We start from the raw sequence: 12,826 nt of genomic DNA on the forward strand, positions 1-12,826 counted from the left end.
AATGGTATGTAAACCCCGTATTTACATATCTGCCACTGTGCAGGAGAATCCGTATAGGTGTTCGAGTGTTCGAACCGTAATGCGCAAGAAATGGTATGTAAACCCCGTATTTACATATCTGCCACTGTGCAGGAGAATCCGTATAGGTGTTCGAGTGTTCGAACCGTAATGCGCAAGAAATGGTACGGAAACCCCGTATTTACGTATCTGCCACTGTGCAAGAGAATCCGTATTGGTGTTCTAGTGTTCGAACCGTAATGCGCAAGAAATGGTACGGAAACCCCGTATTTACATATCTGCCACTGTGCAGGAGAATCCGTATAGGTGTTCGAGTGTTCGAACCGTAATGCGCAAGAAATGGTACGGAAACCCCGTATTTACATATCTGCCACCGTGCAGGAGAATCCGTATAGGTGTTCGAGTGTTCGAACCGTAATGCGCAAGAAATGGTATGTAAACCCCGTATTTACATATCTGCCACTGTGCAGCAAAATCCATTTAGGTGCTCGAGTGTTCGAACCGTAATGTTCAAGAAATGGTCCCGAAACCCCGTATTTACATATCTGCCACTGTGCAGGAGAATCCGTATAGGTGTTCGAGTGTTTGAACCGTAATGCGCAAGAAATGGTATGTAAACCCCGTATTTACATATCTGCCACTGTGCAGGAGAATCCGTATAGGTGTTCGAGTGTTCGAACCGTAATGCGCAAGAAATGGTACGGAAACCCCGTATTTACATGTCTGCCACTGTGCAGGAGAATCCGTATAGGTGTTCGAGTGTTCGAATCGTAATGTGCAAGAAATGGTACGGAAACCCCGTATTTACATATCTGCCACTGTGCAGAAGAATCCGTATAGGTGTTCGAGTGTTCGAACCGTAATGCGCAAGAAATGGTACCGAAACCCCGTATTTACATATCTGCCACTGTGCAGGAGAATCCGTATAGGTGTTCGAGTGTTCGAACCGTAATGCGCAAGAAATGGTATGTAAACCCCGTATTTACATATCTGCCACTGTGCAGGAGAATCCGTATAAGTGTTCGAGTGTTCGAACCGTAATGCGCAAGAAATGGTACGGAAACCCCATATTTACATATCTGCCACTGTGCAGGAGAATCCGTATAGGTGTTCGAGTGTTCGAACCGTAATGCGCAAGAAATGGTATGTAAACCCCGTATTTACATATCTGCCACTGTGCAGGAGAATCCGTATAGGTGTTCGTGTGTTCGAACCGTAATGCGCAAGAAATGGTACGGAAACCCCGTATTTACATATCTGCCACTGTGCAGGAGAATCCGTATAGGTGTTCGAGTGTTCGTACCGTAATGCGCAAGAAATGGTATGTAAACCCCGTATTTACATATCTGCCACTGTGCAGGAGAATCCGTATAGGTGTTCGAGTGTTCGAACCGTAATGCGCAAGAAATGGTATGTAAACCCCGTATTTACATATCTGCCACTGTGCAGGAGAATCCGTATAGGTGTTCGAGTGTTCGAACCGTAATGCGCAAGAAATGGTACGGAAACCCCGTATTTACGTATCTGCCACTGTGCAAGAGAATCCGTATTGGTGTTCTAGTGTTCGAACCGTAATGCGCAAGAAATGGTACGGAAACCCCGTATTTACATATCTGCCACTGTGCAGGAGAATCCGTATAGGTGTTCGAGTGTTCGAACCGTAATGCGCAAGAAATGGTACGGAAACCCCGTATTTACATATCTGCCACCGTGCAGGAGAATCCGTATAGGTGTTCGAGTGTTCGAACCGTAATGCGCAAGAAATGGTATGTAAACCCCGTATTTACATATCTGCCACTGTGCAGGAAAATCCATTTAGGTGCTCGAGTGTTCGAACCGTAATGCGCAAGAAATGGTCCCGAAACCCCGTATTTACATATCTGCCACTGTGCAGGAGAATCCGTATAGGTGTTCGAGTGTTTGGACCGTAATGCGCAAGAAATGGTATGTAAACCCCGTATTTACATATCTGCCACTGTGCAGGAGAATCCATATAGGTGTTCGAGTGTTCGAACCGTAATGCGCAAGAAATGGTACGGAAACCCCGTATTTACATATCTGCCACTGTGCAGGAGAATCCGTATAGGTGTTCGAGTGTTCGAACCGTAATGTGCAAGAAATGGTACGGAAACCCCGTATTTACATATCTGCCACTGTGCAGGAGAATCCGTATAGGTGTTCGAGTGTTCGAACCGTAATGCGCAAGAAATGGTACCGAAACCCCGTATTTACATATCTGCCACTGTGCAGGAGAATCCGTATAGGTGTTCGCGTGTTCGTACCGTAATGCGCAAGAAATGGTATGTAAACCCCGTATTTACATATCTGCCACTGTGCAGGAGAATCCGTATAGGTGTTCGAGTGTTCGAACCGTAATGCGCAAGAAATGGTATGTAAACCCCGTATTTACATATCTGCCACTGTGCAGGAGAATCCGTATAGGTGTTCGAGTGTTCGAACCGTAATGCGCAAGAAATGGTACGGAAACCCCGTATTTACGTATCTGCCACTGTGCAAGAGAATCCGTATTGGTGTTCTAGTGTTCGAACCGTAATGCGCAAGAAATGGTACGGAAACCCCGTATTTACATATCTGCCACTGTGCAGGAGAATCCGTATAGGTGTTCGAGTGTTCGAACCGTAATGCGCAAGAAATGGTACGGAAACCCCGTATTTACATATCTGCCACCGTGCAGGAGAATCCGTATAGGTGTTCGAGTGTTCGAACCGTAATGCGCAAGAAATGGTATGTAAACCCCGTATTTACATATCTGCCACTGTGCAGCAAAATCCATTTAGGTGCTCGAGTGTTCGAACCGTAATGTTCAAGAAATGGTCCCGAAACCCCGTATTTACATATCTGCCACTGTGCAGGAGAATCCGTATAGGTGTTCGAGTGTTTGAACCGTAATGCGCAAGAAATGGTATGTAAACCCCGTATTTACATATCTGCCACTGTGCAGGAGAATCCGTATAGGTGTTCGAGTGTTCGAACCGTAATGCGCAAGAAATGGTACGGAAACCCCGTATTTACATGTCTGCCACTGTGCAGGAGAATCCGTATAGGTGTTCGAGTGTTCGAATCGTAATGTGCAAGAAATGGTACGGAAACCCCGTATTTACATATCTGCCACTGTGCAGAAGAATCCGTATAGGTGTTCGAGTGTTCGAACCGTAATGCGCAAGAAATGGTACCGAAACCCCGTATTTACATATCTGCCACTGTGCAGGAGAATCCGTATAGGTGTTCGAGTGTTCGAACCGTAATGCGCAAGAAATGGTATGTAAACCCCGTATTTACATATCTGCCACTGTGCAGGAGAATCCGTATAAGTGTTCGAGTGTTCGAACCGTAATGCGCAAGAAATGGTACGGAAACCCCATATTTACATATCTGCCACTGTGCAGGAGAATCCGTATAGGTGTTCGAGTGTTCGAACCGTAATGCGCAAGAAATGGTATGTAAACCCCGTATTTACATATCTGCCACTGTGCAGGAGAATCCGTATAGGTGTTCGTGTGTTCGAACCGTAATGCGCAAGAAATGGTACGGAAACCCCGTATTTACATATCTGCCCCTGTGCAGGAGAATCCGTATAGGTGTTCGAGTGTTCGTACCGTAATGCGCAAGAAATGGTATGTAAACCCCGTATTTACATATCTGCCACTGTGCAGGAGAATCCGTATAGGTGTTCGAGTGTTCGAACCGTAATGCGCAAGAAATGGTATGTAAACCCCGTATTTACATATCTGCCACTGTGCAGGAGAATCCGTATAGGTGTTCGAGTGTTCGAACCGTAATGCGCAAGAAATGGTACGGAAACCCCGTATTTACGTATCTGCCACTGTGCAAGAGAATCCGTATTGGTGTTCTAGTGTTCGAACCGTAATGCGCAAGAAATGGTACGGAAACCCCGTATTTACATATCTGCCACTGTGCAGGAGAATCCGTATAGGTGTTCGAGTGTTCGAACCGTAATGCGCAAGAAATGGTACGGAAACCCCGTATTTACATATCTGCCACCGTGCAGGAGAATCCGTATAGGTGTTCGAGTGTTCGAACCGTAATGCGCAAGAAATGGTATGTAAACCCCGTATTTACATATCTGCCACTGTGCAGGAAAATCCATTTAGGTGCTCGAGTGTTCGAACCGTAATGCGCAAGAAATGGTCCCGAAACCCCGTATTTACATATCTGCCACTGTGCAGGAGAATCCGTATAGGTGTTCGAGTGTTTGGACCGTAATGCGCAAGAAATGGTATGTAAACCCCGTATTTACATATCTGCCACTGTGCAGGAGAATCCGTATAGGTGTTCGAGTGTTCGAACCGTAATGCGCAAGAAATGGTACGGAAACCCCGTATTTACATGTCTGCCACTGTGCAGGAGAATCCGTATAGGTGTTCGAGTGTTCGAATCGTAATGTGCAAGAAATGGTACGGAAACCCCGTATTTACATATCTGCCACTGTGCAGAAGAATCCGTATAGGTGTTCGAGTGTTCGAACCGTAATGCGCAAGAAATGGTACCGAAACCCCGTATTTACATATCTGCCACTGTGCAGGAGAATCCGTATAGGTGTTCGAGTGTTCGAACCGTAATGCGCAAGAAATGGTACGGAAACCCCGTATTTACGTATCTGCCACTGTGCAAGAGAATCCGTATTGGTGTTCTAGTGTTCGAACCGTAATGCGCAAGAAATGGTACGGAAACCCCGTATTTACATATCTGCCACTGTGCAGGAGAATCCGTATAGGTGTTCGAGTGTTCGAACCGTAATGCGCAAGAAATGGTACGGAAACCCCGTATTTACATATCTGCCACCGTGCAGGAGAATCCGTATAGGTGTTCGAGTGTTCGAACCGTAATGCGCAAGAAATGGTATGTAAACCCCGTATTTACATATCTGCCACTGTGCAGGAAAATCCATTTAGGTGCTCGAGTGTTCGAACCGTAATGCGCAAGAAATGGTCCCGAAACCCCGTATTTACATATCTGCCACTGTGCAGGAGAATCCGTATAGGTGTTCGAGTGTTTGGACCGTAATGCGCAAGAAATGGTATGTAAACCCCGTATTTACATATCTGCCACTGTGCAGGAGAATCCATATAGGTGTTCGAGTGTTCGAACCGTAATGCGCAAGAAATGGTACGGAAACCCCGTATTTACATATCTGCCACTGTGCAGGAGAATCCGTATAGGTGTTCGAGTGTTCGAACCGTAATGTGCAAGAAATGGTACGGAAACCCCGTATTTACATATCTGCCACTGTGCAGGAGAATCCGTATAGGTGTTCGAGTGTTCGAACCGTAATGCGCAAGAAATGGTACCGAAACCCCGTATTTACATATCTGCCACTGTGCAGGAGAATCCGTATAGGTGTTCGCGTGTTCGTACCGTAATGCGCAAGAAATGGTATGTAAACCCCGTATTTACATATCTGCCACTGTGCAGGAGAATCCGTATAGGTGTTCGAGTGTTCGAACCGTAATGCGCAAGAAATGGTATGTAAACCCCGTATTTACATATCTGCCACTGTGCAGGAGAATCCGTATAGGTGTTCGAGTGTTCGAACCGTAATGCGCAAGAAATGGTACGGAAACCCCGTATTTACGTATCTGCCACTGTGCAAGAGAATCCGTATTGGTGTTCTAGTGTTCGAACCGTAATGCGCAAGAAATGGTACGGAAACCCCGTATTTACATATCTGCCACTGTGCAGGAGAATCCGTATAGGTGTTCGAGTGTTCGAACCGTAATGCGCAAGAAATGGTACGGAAACCCCGTATTTACATATCTGCCACCGTGCAGGAGAATCCGTATAGGTGTTCGAGTGTTCGAACCGTAATGCGCAAGAAATGGTATGTAAACCCCGTATTTACATATCTGCCACTGTGCAGCAAAATCCATTTAGGTGCTCGAGTGTTCGAACCGTAATGTTCAAGAAATGGTCCCGAAACCCCGTATTTACATATCTGCCACTGTGCAGGAGAATCCGTATAGGTGTTCGAGTGTTTGAACCGTAATGCGCAAGAAATGGTATGTAAACCCCGTATTTACATATCTGCCACTGTGCAGGAGAATCCGTATAGGTGTTCGAGTGTTCGAACCGTAATGCGCAAGAAATGGTACGGAAACCCCGTATTTACATGTCTGCCACTGTGCAGGAGAATCCGTATAGGTGTTCGAGTGTTCGAATCGTAATGTGCAAGAAATGGTACGGAAACCCCGTATTTACATATCTGCCACTGTGCAGAAGAATCCGTATAGGTGTTCGAGTGTTCGAACCGTAATGCGCAAGAAATGGTACCGAAACCCCGTATTTACATATCTGCCACTGTGCAGGAGAATCCGTATAGGTGTTCGAGTGTTCGAACCGTAATGCGCAAGAAATGGTATGTAAACCCCGTATTTACATATCTGCCACTGTGCAGGAGAATCCGTATAAGTGTTCGAGTGTTCGAACCGTAATGCGCAAGAAATGGTACGGAAACCCCATATTTACATATCTGCCACTGTGCAGGAGAATCCGTATAGGTGTTCGAGTGTTCGAACCGTAATGCGCAAGAAATGGTATGTAAACCCCGTATTTACATATCTGCCACTGTGCAGGAGAATCCGTATAGGTGTTCGTGTGTTCGAACCGTAATGCGCAAGAAATGGTACGGAAACCCCGTATTTACATATCTGCCACTGTGCAGGAGAATCCGTATAGGTGTTCGAGTGTTCGTACCGTAATGCGCAAGAAATGGTATGTAAACCCCGTATTTACATATCTGCCACTGTGCAGGAGAATCCGTATAGGTGTTCGAGTGTTCGAACCGTAATGCGCAAGAAATGGTATGTAAACCCCGTATTTACATATCTGCCACTGTGCAGGAGAATCCGTATAGGTGTTCGAGTGTTCGAACCGTAATGCGCAAGAAATGGTACGGAAACCCCGTATTTACGTATCTGCCACTGTGCAAGAGAATCCGTATTGGTGTTCTAGTGTTCGAACCGTAATGCGCAAGAAATGGTACGGAAACCCCGTATTTACATATCTGCCACTGTGCAGGAGAATCCGTATAGGTGTTCGAGTGTTCGAACCGTAATGCGCAAGAAATGGTACGGAAACCCCGTATTTACATATCTGCCACCGTGCAGGAGAATCCGTATAGGTGTTCGAGTGTTCGAACCGTAATGCGCAAGAAATGGTATGTAAACCCCGTATTTACATATCTGCCACTGTGCAGGAAAATCCATTTAGGTGCTCGAGTGTTCGAACCGTAATGCGCAAGAAATGGTCCCGAAACCCCGTATTTACATATCTGCCACTGTGCAGGAGAATCCGTATAGGTGTTCGAGTGTTTGGACCGTAATGCGCAAGAAATGGTATGTAAACCCCGTATTTACATATCTGCCACTGTGCAGGAGAATCCGTATAGGTGTTCGAGTGTTCGAACCGTAATGCGCAAGAAATGGTACGGAAACCCCGTATTTACATATCTGCCACTGTGCAGGAGAATCCGTATAGGTGTTCGAGTGTTCGAACCGTAATGTGCAAGAAATGGTACGGAAACCCCGTATTTACATATCTGCCACTGTGCAGGAGAATCCGTATAGGTGTTCGAGTGTTCGAACCGTAATGCGCAAGAAATGGTACCGAAACCCCGTATTTACATATCTGCCACTGTGCAGGAGAATCCGTATAGGTGTTCGAGTGTTCGAACCGTAATGCGCAAGAAATGGTACGGAAACCCCGTATTTACATATCTGCCACCGTGCAGGAGAATCCGTATAGGTGTTCGAGTGTTCGAACCGTAATGCGCAAGAAATGGTATGTAAACCCCGTATTTACATATCTGCCACTGTGCAGGAAAATCCATTTAGGTGCTCGAGTGTTCGAACCGTAATGCGCAAGAAATGGTCCCGAAACCCCGTATTTACATATCTGCCACTGTGCCGGAGAATCCGTATAGGTGTTCGAGTGTTTGAACCGTAATGCGCAAGAAATGGTATGTAAACCCCGTATTTACATATCTGCCACTGTGCAGGAGAATCCGTATAGGTGTTCGAGTGTTCGAACCGTAATGCGCAAGAAATGGTACGGAAACCCCGTATTTACATATCTGCCACTGTGCAGGAGAATCCGTATAGGTGTTCGAGTGTTCGAACCGTAATGTGCAAGAAATGGTACGGAAACCCCGTATTTACATATCTGCCACTGTGCAGGAGAATCCGTATAGGTGTTCGAGTGTTCGAACCGTAATGCGCAAGAAATGGTACCGAAACCCCGTATTTACATATCTGCCACTGTGCAGGAGAATCCGTATAGGTGTTCGAGTGTTCGAACCGTAATGCGCAAGAAATGGTATGTAAACCCCGTATTTACATATCTGCCACTGTGCAGGAGAATCCGTATAAGTGTTCGAGTGTTCGAACCGTAATGCGCAAGAAATGGTACGGAAACACCGTATTTACATATCTGCCACTGTGCAGGAGAATCCGTATAGGTCTTCAAGTGTTCGAACCGTAATGCGCAAGAAATTGTATGTAAACCCCGTATTTACATATCTGCCACTGTGCAGGAGAATCCGTATAGGTGTTCGAGTGTTCGAACCGTAATGCGCAAGAAATGGTATGTAAACCCCGTATTTACATATCTGCCACTGTGCAGGAGAATCCGTATAGGTGTTCGAGTGTTCGAACCGTAATGCGCAAGAAATGGTAGGGAAACCCCGTATTTACATATCTGCCACTGTGCAGGAGAATCCGTATAGGTGTTCGAGTGTTCGAACCGTAATGCGCAAGAAATGGTACGGAAACCCGGTATTTACATATCTGCCACTGTGCAGGAGAATCCGTATAGGTGTTCGAGTGTTCGAACCGTAATGCGCAAGAAATGGTACGGAAACCCCATATTTACATATCTGCCACTGTGCAGGAGAATCCGTATAGGTGTTCGAGTGTTCGAACCGTAATGCGCAAGAAATGGTATGTAAACCCCGTATTTACATATCTGCCACTGTGCAGGAGAATCCGTATAGGTGTTCGTGTGTTCGAACCGTAATGCGCAAGAAATGGTACGGAAACCCCGTATTTACATATCTGCCACTGTGCAGGAGAATCCGTATAGGTGTTCGAGTGTTCGTACCGTAATGCGCAAGAAATGGTATGTAAACCCCGTATTTACATATCTGCCACTGTGCAGGAGAATCCGTATAGGTGTTCGAGTGTTCGAACCGTAATGCGCAAGAAATGGTATGTAAACCCCGTATTTACATATCTGCCACTGTGCAGGAGAATCCGTATAGGTGTTCGAGTGTTCGAACCGTAATGCGCAAGAAATGGTACGGAAACCACGTATTTACGTATCTGCCACTGTGCAAGAGAATCCGTATTGGTGTTCTAGTGTTCGAACCGTAATGCGCAAGAAATGGTACGGAAACCCCGTATTTACATATCTGCCACTGTGCAGGAGAATCCGTATAGGTGTTCGAGTGTTCGAACCGTAATGCGCAAGAAATGGTACGGAAACCCCGTATTTGCATATCTGCCACCGTGCAGGAGAATCCGTATAGGTGTTCGAGTGTTCGAACCGTAATGCGCAAGAAATGGTATGTATACCCCGTATTTACATATCTGCCACTGTGCAGGAAAATCCATTTAGGTGCTCGAGTGTTCGAACCGTAATGTGCAAGAAATGGTCCCGAAACCCCGTATTTACATATCTGCCACTGTGCAGGAGAATCCGTATAGGTGTTCGAGTGTTCGAACCGTAATGCGCAAGAAATGGTATGTAAACCCCGTATTTACATATCTGCCACTGTGCAGGAGAATCCGTATAAGTGTTCGAGTGTTCGAACCGTAATGCGCAAGAAATGGTACGGAAACACCGTATTTACATATCTGCCACTGTGCAGGAGAATCCGTATAGGTGTTCAAGTGTTCGAACCGTAATGCGCAAGAAATTGTATGTAAACCCCGTATTTACATATCTGCCACTGTGCAGGAGAATCCGTATAGGTGTTCGAGTGTTCGAACCGTAATGCGCAACAAATGGTATGTAAACCCCGTATTTACATATCTGCCACTGTGCAGGAGAATCCGTATAGGTGTTCGAGTGTTCGAACCGTAATGCGCAAGAAATGGTACAGAAACCCCGTATTTACATATCTGCCACTGTGCAGGAGAATCCGTATAGGTGTTCGTGTGTTCGAACCGTAATGCGCAAGAAATGGTACGGAAACCCCATATTTACATATCTGCCACTGTGCAGGAGAATCCGTATTGGTGTTCGAGTGTTCGAACCGTAATGCGCAAGAAATGGTATGTAAACCCCGTATTTACATATCTGCCACTGTGCAGGAGAATCCGTATAGGTGTTCGAGTGGTCGTACCGTAATGCGCAAGAAATGGTATGTAAACCCCGTATTTACATATCTGCCACTGTGCAGGAGAATCCATATAGGTGTTCGAGTGTTCGAACCGTAATGCGCAAGAAATGGTACGGAAACCCCATATTTACATATCTGCCACTGTGCAGGAGAATCCGTATAGGTGTTCGAGTGTTCGAACCGTAATGCGCAAGAAATGGTATGTAAACCCCGTATTTACATATCTGCCACTGTGCAGGAGAATCCGTATAGGTGTTCGTGTGTTCGAACCGTAATGCGCAAGGAATGGTACGGAAACCCCGTATTTACATATCTGCCACTGTGCAGGAGAATCCGTATAGGTGTTCGAGTGTTCGTACCGTAATGCGCAAGAAATGGTATGTAAACCCCGTATTTACATATCTGCCACTGTGCAGGAGAATCCGTATAGGTGTTCGAGTGTTCGAACCGTAATGCGCAAGAAATGGTATGTAAACCCCGTATTTACATATCTGCCACTGTGCAGGAGAATCCGTATAGGTGTTCGAGTGTTCGAACCGTAATGCGCAAGAAATGGTACGGAAACCACGTATTTACGTATCTGCCACTGTGCAAGAGAATCCGTATTGGTGTTCTAGTGTTCGAACCGTAATGCGCAAGAAATGGTACGGAAACCCCGTATTTACATATCTGCCACTGTGCAGGAGAATCCGTATAGGTGTTCGAGTGTTCGAACCGTAATGCGCAAGAAATGGTACGGAAACCCCGTATTTACATATCTGCCACCGTGCAGGAGAATCCGTATAGGTGTTCGAGTGTTCGAACCGTAATGCGCAAGAAATGGTATGTAAACCCCGTATTTACATATCTGCCACTGTGCAGGAAAATCCATTTAGGTGCTCGAGTGTTCGAACCGTAATGTGCAAGAAATGGTCCCGAAACCCCGTATTTACATATCTGCCACTGTGCAGGAGAATCCGTATAGGTGTTCGAGTGTTCGAACCGTAATGCGCAAGAAATGGTATGTAAACCCCGTATTTACATATCTGCCACTGTGCAGGAGAATCCGTATAAGTGTTCGAGTGTTCGAACCGTAATGCGCAAGAAATGGTACGGAAACACCGTATTTACATATCTGCCACTGTGCAGGAGAATCCGTATAGGTGTTCAAGTGTTCGAACCGTAATGCGCAAGAAATTGTATGTAAACCCCGTATTTACATATCTGCCACTGTGCAGGAGAATCCGTATAGGTGTTCGAGTGTTCGAACCGTAATGCGCAAGAAATGGTATGTAAACCCCGTATTTACATATCTGCCACTGTGAGGGAGAATCCGTATAGGTGTTCGAGTGTTCGAACCGTAATGCGCAAGAAATGGTACGGAAACCCCGTATTTACATATCTGCCACTGTGCAGGAGAATCCGTATAGGTGTTCGTGTGTTCGAACCGTAATGCGCAAGAAATGGTACGGAAACCCCATATTTACATATCTGCCACTGTGCAGGAGAATCCGTATAGGTGTTCGAGTGTTCGAACCGTAATGCGCAAGAAATGGTATGTAAACCCCGTATTTACATATCTGCCACTGTGCAGGAGAATCCGTATAGGTGTTCGAGTGGTCGTACCGTAATGCGCAAGAAATGGTCCCGAAACCCCGTATTTACATATCTGCCACTGTGCAGGAGAATCCGTATAGGTGTTCGAGTGTTCGAACCGTAATGCGCAAGAAATGGTACGGAAACCCCATATTTACATATCTGCCACTGTGCAGGAGAATCCGTATAGGTGTTCGAGTGTTCGAACCGTAATGCGCAAGAAATGGTACGGAAACCCCGTATTTACATATCTGCCACTGTGCAGGAGAATCCGTATAGGTGTTCGAGTGTTCGTACCGTAATGCGCAAGAAATGGTATGTAAACCCCGTATTTACATATCTGCCACTGTGCAGGAGAATCCGTATAGGTTTTCGAGTGTTCGAATCGTAATGCGCAAGAAATGGTATGTAAACCCCGTATTTACATATCTGCCACTGTGCAGGAGAATCCGTATAGGTGTTCGAGTGTTCGAACCGTAATGCGCAAGAAATGGTACGGAAACCCCGTATTTACGTATCTGCCACTGTGCAAGAGAATCCGTATTGGTGTTCTAGTGTTCGAACCGTAATGCGCAAGAAATGGTACGGAAACCCCGTATTTACATATCTGCCACTGTGCAGGAGAATCCGTATAGGTGTTCGAGTGTTCGAACCGTAATGCGCAAGAAATGGTACGGAAACCCCGTATTTACATATCTGCCACTGTGCAGGAGAATCCGTATAGGTGTTCGAGTGTTCGAACCGTAATGCGCAAGAAATGGTACCGAAACCCCGTATTTACATATCTGCCACTGTGTAGGAGAATCCGTATAGGTGTTCGAGTGTTCGAACCGTAATGCGCAAGAAATGGTATGT

The sequence above is a fragment of the Camellia sinensis genome, chromosome 13, assembly GCF_055761805.1.
Source record: "Camellia sinensis isolate YWXY chromosome 13, ASM5576180v1, whole genome shotgun sequence".
NCBI lineage: Eukaryota > Viridiplantae > Streptophyta > Magnoliopsida > Ericales > Theaceae > Camellia > Camellia sinensis.